We start from the raw sequence: 12,229 nt of genomic DNA on the forward strand, positions 1-12,229 counted from the left end.
ATGTTTTATCACTTCACGGATTGTGACCACGTAATGAATATTCTTGTTAAAATTGTTTGTCGGTTTTTTGTTAAGGTTTTGAAGTGGCCATGAATCTAGGAGAGGTGATCAGAAGTGTTACATGGAAACATAGGAATACTGAGTTTTCCTACAGTCTTGAGCAAAATTTCTTTCCTGTCAATTTTCCTTTTCCTTTTTCCCTGAATAAGATTGGGAAAGCAGGCTGCTAACAATGTCACTAGAACCTGTCACATATATATCTTTCCCACTACCTCCCTCAACTCCTCCACTGTCTTTAAATTATCAGACTGCTTGTCCGACATCCAGTACTGGATGAGCAGAAACTTCCTCCAATTAAATATTGGGTAGACTAAAGCCATTGTCTTCGGTCCCCACTACAAACTCCATTCCTTAGCCACCAACTCCTTCCCTCTCCTTGGCAACTATCTGAGACTAAACCAGACTGTTCACAATTTGGTGTCTCTAGGTTGTATATGACTCTATTTAGTAGGACAGCATTGGAAGAGGCAAGTTTAGACAAAGGGATACATGAGGGTTTCAGCAGCAGATAGCAGGGTCAGGGATGATCATTGGTCTATTTAGTCTACTCCTTATAGCTTATTAGAACAAAGAACAAAGAAAAGTACAGCACAGGAACAGGCCCTTCGGCCCTCGAAGCCTGCGCTGATCATATTGCCCGTCAACTAAAACATTTTGCACTTCTGGGGTCCGTATCCCTCTATTCCCATTCTATTCATGTATTTGTCAAGCTGCCTCTTAAACACCACTATCGTACCTGCTTCCACCACCTCCTCTGGCAGCGAATTCCAGATACTCACTACCCTCTGCATAAAAAACTTGCCCCGCACATCTCCTCTATAGTTTTCTCCTCTCACCTTAAATCTATGTCCCCTAGTAATTGACTCTTCCACCCTGGGAAAAAGCTTCTGACTATCTACTCTGTCCTTGCCACTCATAATTTTGTAAACTTCTATCAAGTCGCCCCTCAATCTCCGTCACTCTAGTGAGAACAATCCGAGTTTCTCCAACCTCTCCTCATAGCTAATAACCTCCAGACCAGGCAGCATCCTGGTAAACCTCCTCTGCACCCTCTCCAATGCCTCCATATCCTTCCGGTAATGTGGCGACCAGAATTGCACGCAATATTCCAAGTGTAGCCTAACCAAGGTTCTATACAGCTGCAGCAATATTATTAAGAATATAAGGAATAGGAACAGGGGTAGACCATGTAGCCCTTCGAACCTGCTCCATCTGGATTTCCTTCTGTGTCAACTCCACCTTTGTCCCCTGTCTCCATGTCCCTTGGGTTTCTTAGTGGCTAAAAATCTGTCAATCCCTGTCTTGAATATACACATTGACTGAGCATGCACAGCTCTCTGGGGTATAGAATACCAAAAGATTCACAACCCTCTAAGTGAAGAAGGTTGCAGCCTATCTGACTCTAATTTAGTTAAATCACATAGACAGAACCATCTACACTCACACCCATAAACCTGCTTTACAATAAAGCACAATAATATTATGGAACTTTTTATAGTTTTGTGACACCTCTTCACTAACAGGGACTTGTCCATTTCTCTGTTTAAGCTTGCCTTTGATGTTCCACAACACTTTCTGCTAATCAGTTCCATAATTCTATAACTCTCAAATTAATACAGTGTCAGTTTGTGCCTGAGTTGAGGTTCAGTTATGAGAGTGTAATAAGCTGAGGTAATTTTGTCATTGGTGGGGCACACACAATAGTCTCCTTGATGCTATTGCCCAACAGTGTAAAGGATTTGAACTCTGCCTTTGTGAGGGACCTGAATTGAAATGACCTTGGGTGCTTAGAGTTGCTATTGAAGAGATTACAGTGAGGCCCCAACAGGCACTATAAGAGTTACACATATTGAAAGAGTGCTACCTGACAACACATAACTCCATAGAATACCTGCATTTGCTGATTTAGGATTTGGGAAGTTGGGAGTACATTGTAGGTGTGATTCTGTGTCATCCTATCCACAGCACTTTAATACACCTATGCTATATTCATTGCTATATTTTACTAAACTGATGAGGTTTGAATTTGATGCAGCACACCACCTAATTAATATTCTACAGGAACCTCTCGAGTAGTTAGTGTTCTGGAGCTACACTGCCTTCAGAAAAAAATATGGACAATTAAAAAGACCTGGCTTTGAAGAGGAGCTGGCTCTCCACGAGCAACTAATTAAAAATCTTGTGCTTTTCCCAGTGACTCCTTGTGCATGTACGTTTGAGGATTCCCTGCAGTTTCTTAAAGTGCATGGCTGCTGTGACCATGAGCTAGCCCTTAGTTTCCATGTAGTTTGTTGAGTCACTTCTAACTCCCCTGAATAACTACACCTTTTCTAGCTTATAAAATCAGTGATTTTTTTTTAATATAAAAAATTCAATCAGTCTTTTCTGAACCTGATCAGTAGTTTTAAGTGGCTACCTTTTATTTTGTTCAAGAGGTGGCTTGGAATGTATATTCCCAGATTGTTTCTTATTAGGTTTTGGAACTGGCATAATTTAGAAATGAGCATCCAGATGATCTGGATCTGTAGGTAGCTTTGTGTTCATGGAATATGCCAAACTGCACAACAGCCAAAGCAAAAGTGCTGGTCTAAAAACACAAAATACTGGAAAAACTCAGCAGATCTGTCAGCATCTCTGGAGAGAGCAACAAAGGTCCTCATACTCAAAACGTCAACTTTATTCTTCTCCGCCGATTCTGCCAGACCTGCTGAGTTTTTCCAGGTAATTCTATTTTAAGTGATTATAGTTTACCTTCTGTCTTGTCACTTGACGATACGTCCCCTGGACATGATGGGTTGCATCCTAGGATATTAAAGGAAATAGCTGCAGGGATCATGGATGCACTGGGAGTAATCTACTAAGAATCGTTAGATTCTGGAAAAGTCCCAGAGGATTGGAAAACTGCCAATGTAACACCCTTATTCAGGAAGGGAGGGAGACAAAAACAGCTAACTATAGGCCAGTTGGCTGTCATTGGGAAAATGTTGGGGTCTATTATAAAGGATGTAATAGCAGAGCATTTAGAAATGCGTAATCTAATCAAGCAGAATCAGCATAGCTTCATGAAGGGGAAATCATGCCTGACAAAGTTATTAGAATTCTTTGAGGAGGTAACAAACAGGATAGATAAAGGGGAACCGTTAGATATAATATATTTGGATTTCCAAAAGGCATTCGATAAGGTACCACACATAAGGCTACTTAATAAGATAAGAGCCCATGGTGTTGGGGGTAGTATATTCGCATGGATAGAGGATTGGCTAACTAATAGAAGACAGAGAGTTGGGATAAGGAGGGCATGTTCAGGATGGCAACCTGTAACTAGTGGAGTGCCACAGAGATCAGTGCTGGGGCCACAATTATTTACAATAAATATTAATGACTTGGATGAGGGAAATAAATGTACTGTTGTCAAGTTTGTGGATGACAGAAAGAGTCTACAGAGGGATATAGACAGGTTAAGTGAGTGGGCAAAAACTTGGCAGATGGAATATAATGTGAGAAAATGTGAGGTTATGCACTTTGACAGGAAGAATAGAGGGGCTGATTATTACTTAAATGGAGAAAGACTGCAGAAAGCTGCAGCACAGAGGGATTTGGGGATCTTCGTGCATGAATCCCAAAAAGCTAACATACAAGTTCAGCAGGTAATAGGTAAGGCAAATGGAATGTTGGCCTTTATTTCAAAGGGAATGGAGTTTCAAAATAGGGAAGTCTTGCTAAAATTATACATATCTAAGACCACACCTAGAATACTGTGCACAGTTTTGGTCCCCTTATCTAAGGAAAGCATTGGAGGCAGTCCAGAGAAGGTTCACTAGGTTGATCCTAGGGATGGAGGGATTTTCTTATGAGGAGAGGTTGAGTAGGTTGGGCTTGTATATTGGAGTTTGGAAGAATGAGAGGCGACCTTATTGAAGCATATAAGATTCTTAGGGGGCTTGATAGGGTGGATGCTGAGAGGTTGTGTCCCCTTGTGGGAGAGTCTAGGACCAGAGGGCATAATCTCAAAGTAAGGGGGCACACATTTAAAACAGAGATGAGTAGGAATTTCTTCTCTCAGAGGGTAGTCAATCGGTGGAATTCTTTACCGCAGAGAGCTGTAGAGGCTGGGTCATTAAGTATATTCAAGGCTGAGATAGACAAATTTTTAATCAGTAACGGAATCGAGCGTTATGGGGAAATGGCAGGGAAGTGGAGTTGAGGATTATCAGATCAGCCATGATCTCACTGAATGATGGAGCAGACTCGATGGGCCGAATGACCTACTTCTGCTCCTACGACTTATGGTCTTATGGTATGGGTTGTCATGACGTATGTGGAAGTGTATGTTTCAAAAATGGAACCCTCTTTTCCACTTGTCATAATTTTACCCACATTTTGAGTCCTTTCTTCTTTTCCAGTTGTTTTTCGGGCTAATGAAACTTTTAATTCAGCTCAGCAACTACTCTGGTAAGTTGAGTTGTCTTTGTTTCAGAGTTATCTGTGAAACCCTTGTATAAGTTTGACAACGTCACCTGGGCATTCTGTTCTGTTCGGAATATTTCTTCCATGACCATTGACTGCACCTTGGACTCTTCCAAATCACTCGTTAGATCGCCAATCTGTTTCCTAGAATTTCTCCTATCTAGTTTCTGGATTTGCTCTTCCATATTGTATATCTCAACTTTCCTGTTGTTCAGATTGGACCAAAGCTGAAGAAATTCATCATTTAAGCTTTTCAAATCCTCATCAAGTGGTCTACTTCCTGTGAGTGAAGGTCCAGTGTTCTCATCAGTTCTCACTTTTCCTTAACAAACTCTTCTTTCGTATGTGAAAGTTGATTCTCTATAGTGATCAGTTTTTCTTTAGCAGAGTATAATTCCTCTGTAATTGTACCTCTGCCATTTCCATTTGTTTTGAGAGACCTCACGTTCTCTTGTGAGAACTTCTACCTTCGCTTGATATTCTAGGCCCTTAATTTTCATCTCTTCACATATATCTTTGGAAATGTAATGTTTTCCCAAGTTTTCTTCCAAATGTCCATCCATTTTCTTCAGCTTTGTAGTCTCTTTCTTGTACCTCTTGGCTTCCTCCTGAAATGTAGAACATTCCTGAATCTTCTTTGCCAACTAGTTCGTCAGCTCCTTCAGAGTAACATTAAATTCATTTTGCTTCACTTTGTAACTTTCCAGAGGGACAAACTTTAACCTGAGGGATCCTTGTGGTGTGTGAAGGTCCTTTAGCAGGTTTTCCTTTTCTTAGTGAAGCACAATTACTTTGTCTTGATTTTCTTGTAATTTAAGAGTCTCATCAAGTTCTGCTGTTCCACCATTCTGCTGTTTGAGGTAATCTTTATTCCTTCATGCTGCTGAAGGGTTATGTATTGTTTTTGAATTTAACCTTGAAGGACAGTTAGCTGTTCTTTCAACAACAAAAACAGAAAATGCTGGAAAAACTCAGCAGGTCTAACAGCATCTGTGGAGAACAAAAAAACAAGAGTAAACATTTCGAGTCCTTATGACACTTCTCAGCTTCTAAACTCCAGTGAATACAGGCCTAGTCGGCCCAATCTCTTTTCATACAACAATCCAGCCATCCCAGGAATCAGTCTGGTAAACCTTTGCTGCACTCCCTCTGTGGCATGTATGTCCTGTCTTAGGTCAGGAGACAAAAACTGCACACAATACTCCAGGTGTGGTCTCACCAAGGCCCTGTACAGCTGCAGGAAGACATCCTTGCTCCTGTACTCAAGTCCTCTCACCATGAAGGCCAACATACCATTTGCCTTCGTAACTGCTTGCTGCACCTGCATGCTTCCTTTCTGTGACTTAAGTACAAGAACAGTCAGGTCCCTTTGTACATCAACAATACCCAATCTATCACCATTTAAATAATACTCTGCCATTCTGTTTTTCCTACCGAAGTGGATAACTTCACACTTATCCATGTTATACTGCATCTGCCATGTATTTGCCCACTCATTCAACTTGTCTAAATTGCCTTGAATCTCTTAACACCCTCCTCACATTCCACCAGGTTTTGTGTCGTACGCAAACTCGCAAATATTACATTTGGTTCACTGCCTGCCACTCCAAAAAAGACCCATTTATTCCTACTCTCTCTTTCCTGTCTGCTAACCAATTCTCAATCTATGCCAATTTATTGCCCCCAATCCCATGTGCTTTAATTTTGCACACTAACCTCTTACATGTGACTTTATCAAAAGCTTTCTGAAAATCCAAATACTTTACATCCCTTATCTATTCTGCCTGTTACAACCTCAAAAAACTCCAGTACCTTTGTCAAACATGATTTCCCTTTCATAAATCCATGTTGATTTTGTCTAATCCCGCTGATCTTTTCTAAGTGTCCTGTTATCACATCCTTTATAATAGACTCTAGCATTTTCCCTACTACTGATGTTAGGCTGACCGGTCTGTAACTCCCTGTTTTCTCCCTCCCTCCTTTTTTAAATAGTGGGATTACATTCGCCACCCTCCAATCTGCTGGGACTGTTTCAGAATCTACAGAATTTTGGAAGATGACAACCAGCGCATCCACTATTTCCATGTCCACTCCCTTTAGTACCCTGGGATGTAGATTATTAGGCCATGGGGCTTTATCAGCTTTCAGTCCCACTAATTTCTCTAGCACTATTTTTTTTAGTAATACTAATTTCCTTCAAATTCCTCCTTCTCACTAGACCCTTTGTTCCCTAGTATCCCTGGGAAGTTATTTGTGTCTTCCTCCATTAAGACAGAACTAAAGTAGTTGTTTAATTGCTCTACCATTTCCTTCCTCTCTATTTTAAATTCTACTGTTTCACTAATCTTTTTCTTTTTACAAGCTTATAGAAGCTTTTACAGTCCATTTTTATGTTCCTTGCAAGTTTATTCCTATACTCTATTTTTACCCTCTTAATCAATCTCTTGGTCCTCCTTTGTTGAATTCTAAACTGCTCCCAATCCTCAGGCTTGCTACTTTTTCTAGCAACTTTATATGAATCCTCTTTGGATCTAATACTATCCTTAACTTCTTTTGTTAGCTTTACCTGTTGTGTTTTTGCGCCAGACAGGAATATATAACTGTTGCAATGCAGACATTCAATCCTTAAATATTAGATATTGCCTATCCAGCATGTGCCTTTTAATGAAGTTCCCCAATCTATCTTAGCCAACTCACACCTCATACCTTTGTAGTTTTCTTTGTTTAGATTTAGGTCCCTAGTTTCAGACCCGATTATTTCACTTTCCATCCTAATGAAGAATCCTATCATGTTATGGTCGCTGTTCCCTAAAGGACCCCGCACAACAAGATTATTAATTAACCCCTTCACATTGCACAATACCAAGGAACTAGGATAGCCTGTTCCCTAGTTGGTTCCTCAACGTACTGGTCTGAAAAACCATCTCGTACACACTCCAGGAATTCATCCGCCACAATATTATTGCTAATTTGGTTTGCCCCATCTATATGCAGATTAAAGTTACCCATGATGACTGTAGCACCTTTGTTACATGCATCTCTAATTTCCTGTTTAATGCGATTACCTTATCACAACTGTTTGGAGGCCTATCGACAACTCCCACTAATGTTTTCTACCCCTTGTTGCTTCTTAGCTCCACTCAGAGTGATTCAATATCTAGATTTTCTGATCCAATATCATTTCTCACTATCGCACTGATTTCATCCTTAACTAACCGCCACCCAACTTCCTTTTCCTTTTTGCCATCTAATATCGAGTGCCCTCGGATGTTTAGTTTTCAGCCTTGGTCACCCTGCAGCCATGTCTCCGTAATCACAATCATATCGTACCAGTTTACATCTATTTGTGCTGTTAATTTGCCCACCCTATTGCGAATACTCCGTGCATTCAGATACAGAGCCTTTAGACTTGTCCTTTTAACATTTTTACACATGTTTTTTACACTATGGCCCTATTTGCTGCTAGCCTTTGTTCCTTCTACCTTCCACTTTTGCTTTCTACTTTTTTGTCTTTCATTCCTATCTTTGTTTCCCTCTCTTGTGTCTCTCCGCTCAGGCTTCTATCCCACTGCCGCTCTAGGTTGGGCCTAGGAAACTACCCTGAGGAATTTCTTCAGTGAATTCCTGGATTGAGACCTTGAATCACCACAGCCATCTCCCTTTGTGTTAGGTCTGACTCCAACCCAGTGGAGCCTTTTCCCCTTGATTCCCATTGATGTTAACTGTGCTAGGGCTTCTTGGTGTTAAACTTAGTCAAAAGCTGCCTTGACTTGAAGGAAAGTCACTCTCACCTCCTGTGGAATTCAGCTCTTTTGTCCAAGCTTGGAGTAAGTTCAGAGCTGAATGGCATGCAAAATGCCCGAATACAAACTAAACCTCGATGAGCAGATTATTAGTGAGAAAGTGCTGCTTGATAGCACCGTTAATGACATCTTCTTAAACTTTGCTGATGATTGATGGGCCGGTAGTTGACTGGATTGGATTTGCCCTGCTTTTTATGGACAGGACATACTTGGGCAATATTCCACGTTGTCAAATAGATGCCAGTGTTGTAGATGTACTGGAACAGATTGGCTAGGGGTGCAGCCAGTTCTGGGGCACAACTTTCAGTACTTCTGCCAGGATGTTGTCAGGGCCCATAGCCTTTGCAGTATCCAGTGCCTTCAGCTGCTTTTAAATTGGCATGTTTGATGATGGGCATCTCAGGAGGAGACCATGGTCATCCATTTGACAATTCTAACTGAAGAGGGTCACAAATCAAAAGTCTTGTCTTTTGCACTGATGTGTTAGCTTCTCCCATCATTGGGATGGGAATGTTTACGGAGTCTCCTTGTCCCTTTAGCTGTTGTCCAGTAAGACTGCACTGCAGATTGGCCGGGTGGTTAACAGTGAGGTTGAGTGTCTTGGGCTACAGGAAGATATAGACGGGATGATCAAATGGGCAGATAAGTGGCAGATAGAATTTAACCCTGAAAGGTGTGAGGTGATACACTTTGGAAGGAGTAATTTGACAAGGAAGTATTTAATGAATGGCATGACTCTAGGAAGTTGTGAGGAACAAAGGGACCTTGGCGTGTGTGTCCATAGATCTCTGAAGGCGGAGGGGCATGTTAGTGGGGTGGTGAAAAGGGGACACTTGCATTTATCAATTGAGACATAGATTACAAAAGTAGGGAGGTCATGTTGCAGTTGTATAGAACCTTGGTGAGGCCACAGCTGGAGTGCTGTGTGCAGTTCTGGTTGCCACATTATAGGAAGGATGTGATTGCACTGGAGGGGATGCAGAGGAGATTCACCAGGATGTTGCCTGGGATGAAACATATTAAGTTATGAAGAGAGGTTGGATAGACTTGGGTTGTTTTTGTTGGAGCAGAGAAGACTGAGGGGCGACCTGATCGAGGTGTACAAGATTATGAGGGGCATGGACAGGGTGGTTAGGGAGCAGCTGTTCCCCTTAGTTGAAAGGTCTGTCACAAGGGGACACAAGTTCAAGATGAGGGGCAGGAGGTTTAGGGGGAATGTGAGGAAAAAGTTTTTTACCCAGAGGGTGGTGATGGTCTGGAATGCGCTGCCTGGGAGGGTGATGTAGGCGGGTTGCCTCACATCCTTTAAAAAGTACCTGGATGGGCACTTGGCACATCATAACATTCAAGACTATGGGCCAAGTGCTGGTAAATGGGATTAGGTAGGTAGGTCAGGTGTTTCTCACGTGTTGGTGCAGACTGGATGGGCCGAAGGGCCTCTTCTGCACTGTGTGATTCTGTGATTCTGAATCTCTGGATTATTACCTGAGCCACGTGCAAATTGGCATAGGACAAATAAGATGAGAGAAATGAATACGTAGCTCAAAGACTAGTGTGGGAGAAATAGGTTACGGTTTGTGGGGCACTGGCACCAGTACTGGGGAAAGTGGGATCTGTACGGTTGGGACAGTCTACACCTGAACCGTGCTGGGGCTGGTGTCCTCACGAGCCGCCTAACTAGGGAGGTAGAGAGGGTTTTAAACTGAATACTGGGGGCAAAGGATCAAATATGGGAAGATGTGGTAAACCAAAGAGTAGAGACAAGGTAAGAGAGACGGATATTAATATGGGAAATGATAAACAGACTGTGCCAGGAAGGGACAGAGAGTACAGACCTAAGAGTAAATCAGCGGATAAGGCTAGACACTACAAAAATAAAAGGATAAAACTGAAGGCTCTGTATCTAACTGCACTTGGCATTTTAAACAAAACAGATGAACTGATAGTGCAAATAGAAATAAGTAAGTGCTATCCGATAACCATTACGGAGACATGGCTACAGGATGACGTAGATTGTGACCTGAATGTTGAAGGGTACGTGACATTTAGGAAGGACAGGAAGTTAGGAAAAGGTGGAGGTGTGGCTCTGTTAATTAATGTGTTAGCACATTAGAGAGGGATGACCTAAGCTCAAGAAACCAGGATGTAGAAGCGGTTTGGGTTGAGATGAGGACTGATAAAGGCAAGGAGTCACTTGTGGGAGTGGTGTACAGGCCTCTTAATTGTAACTACACAGTAGAACAGAGTATAAAGGAATAGATAATGGGAGCTTTCGAGAAAGGCACAGCAATAATCATGAGGGATTTTAATCTACATATAGGCTGGAAAAATCAGATGGGCAAAGGTAGCGTAGGTGAGGAGTTCATTGAATGTTTTAGGATAGTTTCTTAGAACAGCACGTTCTGGAGGCAACCAGAGAGCAGACTTGGTATTGAGCAACGAGATAGGATTAATTGATAACCTCCGAGTGAAGGCACCCCGAGGTAGTCGCGATCATAATATGATTGAATTTTACATTCATTTTGAGGTAGAAACAAGTGTGTCCAAGACCAGTATTTTAAACTTAAATAAGGGCAATTATGAGGGCATGAAAGCAGAGCTAGCTAGAGTGAACTGGCAAATGAGGTTAAGTGATAGGTCAATAGAAGTTCAGTGACAGACATTTAAAGAGATATTTCAAAATACACAGAATAAATACATTCCAATGAGAAAAAAAGATTCCAAGCGGAGGACTCACCATCCATGGTTAACTAAAAAAGTTCAAGACAGTATCAGACTTAAAGAAAAATCATATAATTATGCAGGTCAGAAGATTTGAAAGAATATACAGAACAGCAAAAAATGACAAAGAGATTAATAAGGAAGAAAATAATAGAGTATGAGAGAAAGCTAGCTAGCAATACAAAGACGGGTAGTAAGAGTTTCTATAGATGTTCAAATAAGAAAAGAGTTAACAAAGTGAGCGTTGGTCCTGTAGTGTCTGGGGAATTGATAATGGAAGGTAGGGAGATGGTGGATGAATTAAACAGGTATTTTGCTTAAGTCTTCACTATAGAGGACACAAGTAACTTCCCGGGAATATCTGTAAATCAGGAAATGGAAGGGAAAATTACAATCACCAGGGAAGTGGTATTGAGCAAATTGTTGGGTCTGCGGACTGACAAATCCCCAGGTCTGGATGGACTTCACCCTAAGGCCTTGAAAGAGATAGTTGACGCATTGGTTTTAATTTTCCCAAATTCCCTAGATTTGGGGAAGGCTCCATTAGATTGGAAAATAGCAAATGTAACCCCTTTATTCAAAAGGGAGGGAGGCAGAAAGCAGGAAACTATAGGCCAGTTAACCTAACATCTGTTAGGGAAAATGTTAGAAGCTATTATTAAAGATGTTATAGCAGGGCACTTAGAAAAATTCAAGGCAATCAGGCAGAGTCAATATGGTTTTGTAAAAGAGAAGTCATGTTTAACCGATTTATTGGAGTTCTTTGAAGGAGTCACATGTGCTGTGGATAAAGGGGAACCGGTGGATGTACTGTACTTAGATTTCCAGAAGGCATTTGATAAAGTGCCACACCACAGGTTATTGCAGAAAATAAAAGCTCATGGTGTCAGGGGTAACATATTGGCTTGGATAGAAGATTGGCTAGGTAACAGGAAGCAGAGAGTTGGCATAAATGGGTCTTTTTCTGGTTGACAGGATGTGACAAGTGGTGTGCTACAGGGATCAGTGCTGGGGCCACAGCCTTTTACAATTTATATAAATGACTTGGATGGAGGGACTGAAGAAATGGTTGCCAAATTTGCTGACAACACAAAGATAGGTAGAAAAGTAAATTGTGAAGAGGATGTAAGGAGGCTACAAAGTGACATCGATAGGTTAAGTGAGTGGGCAAAGACCTG

This window comes from Cetorhinus maximus, unplaced genomic scaffold, assembly GCF_964194155.1.
Source record: "Cetorhinus maximus unplaced genomic scaffold, sCetMax3.hap1.1 HAP1_SCAFFOLD_163, whole genome shotgun sequence".
NCBI lineage: Eukaryota > Metazoa > Chordata > Chondrichthyes > Lamniformes > Cetorhinidae > Cetorhinus > Cetorhinus maximus.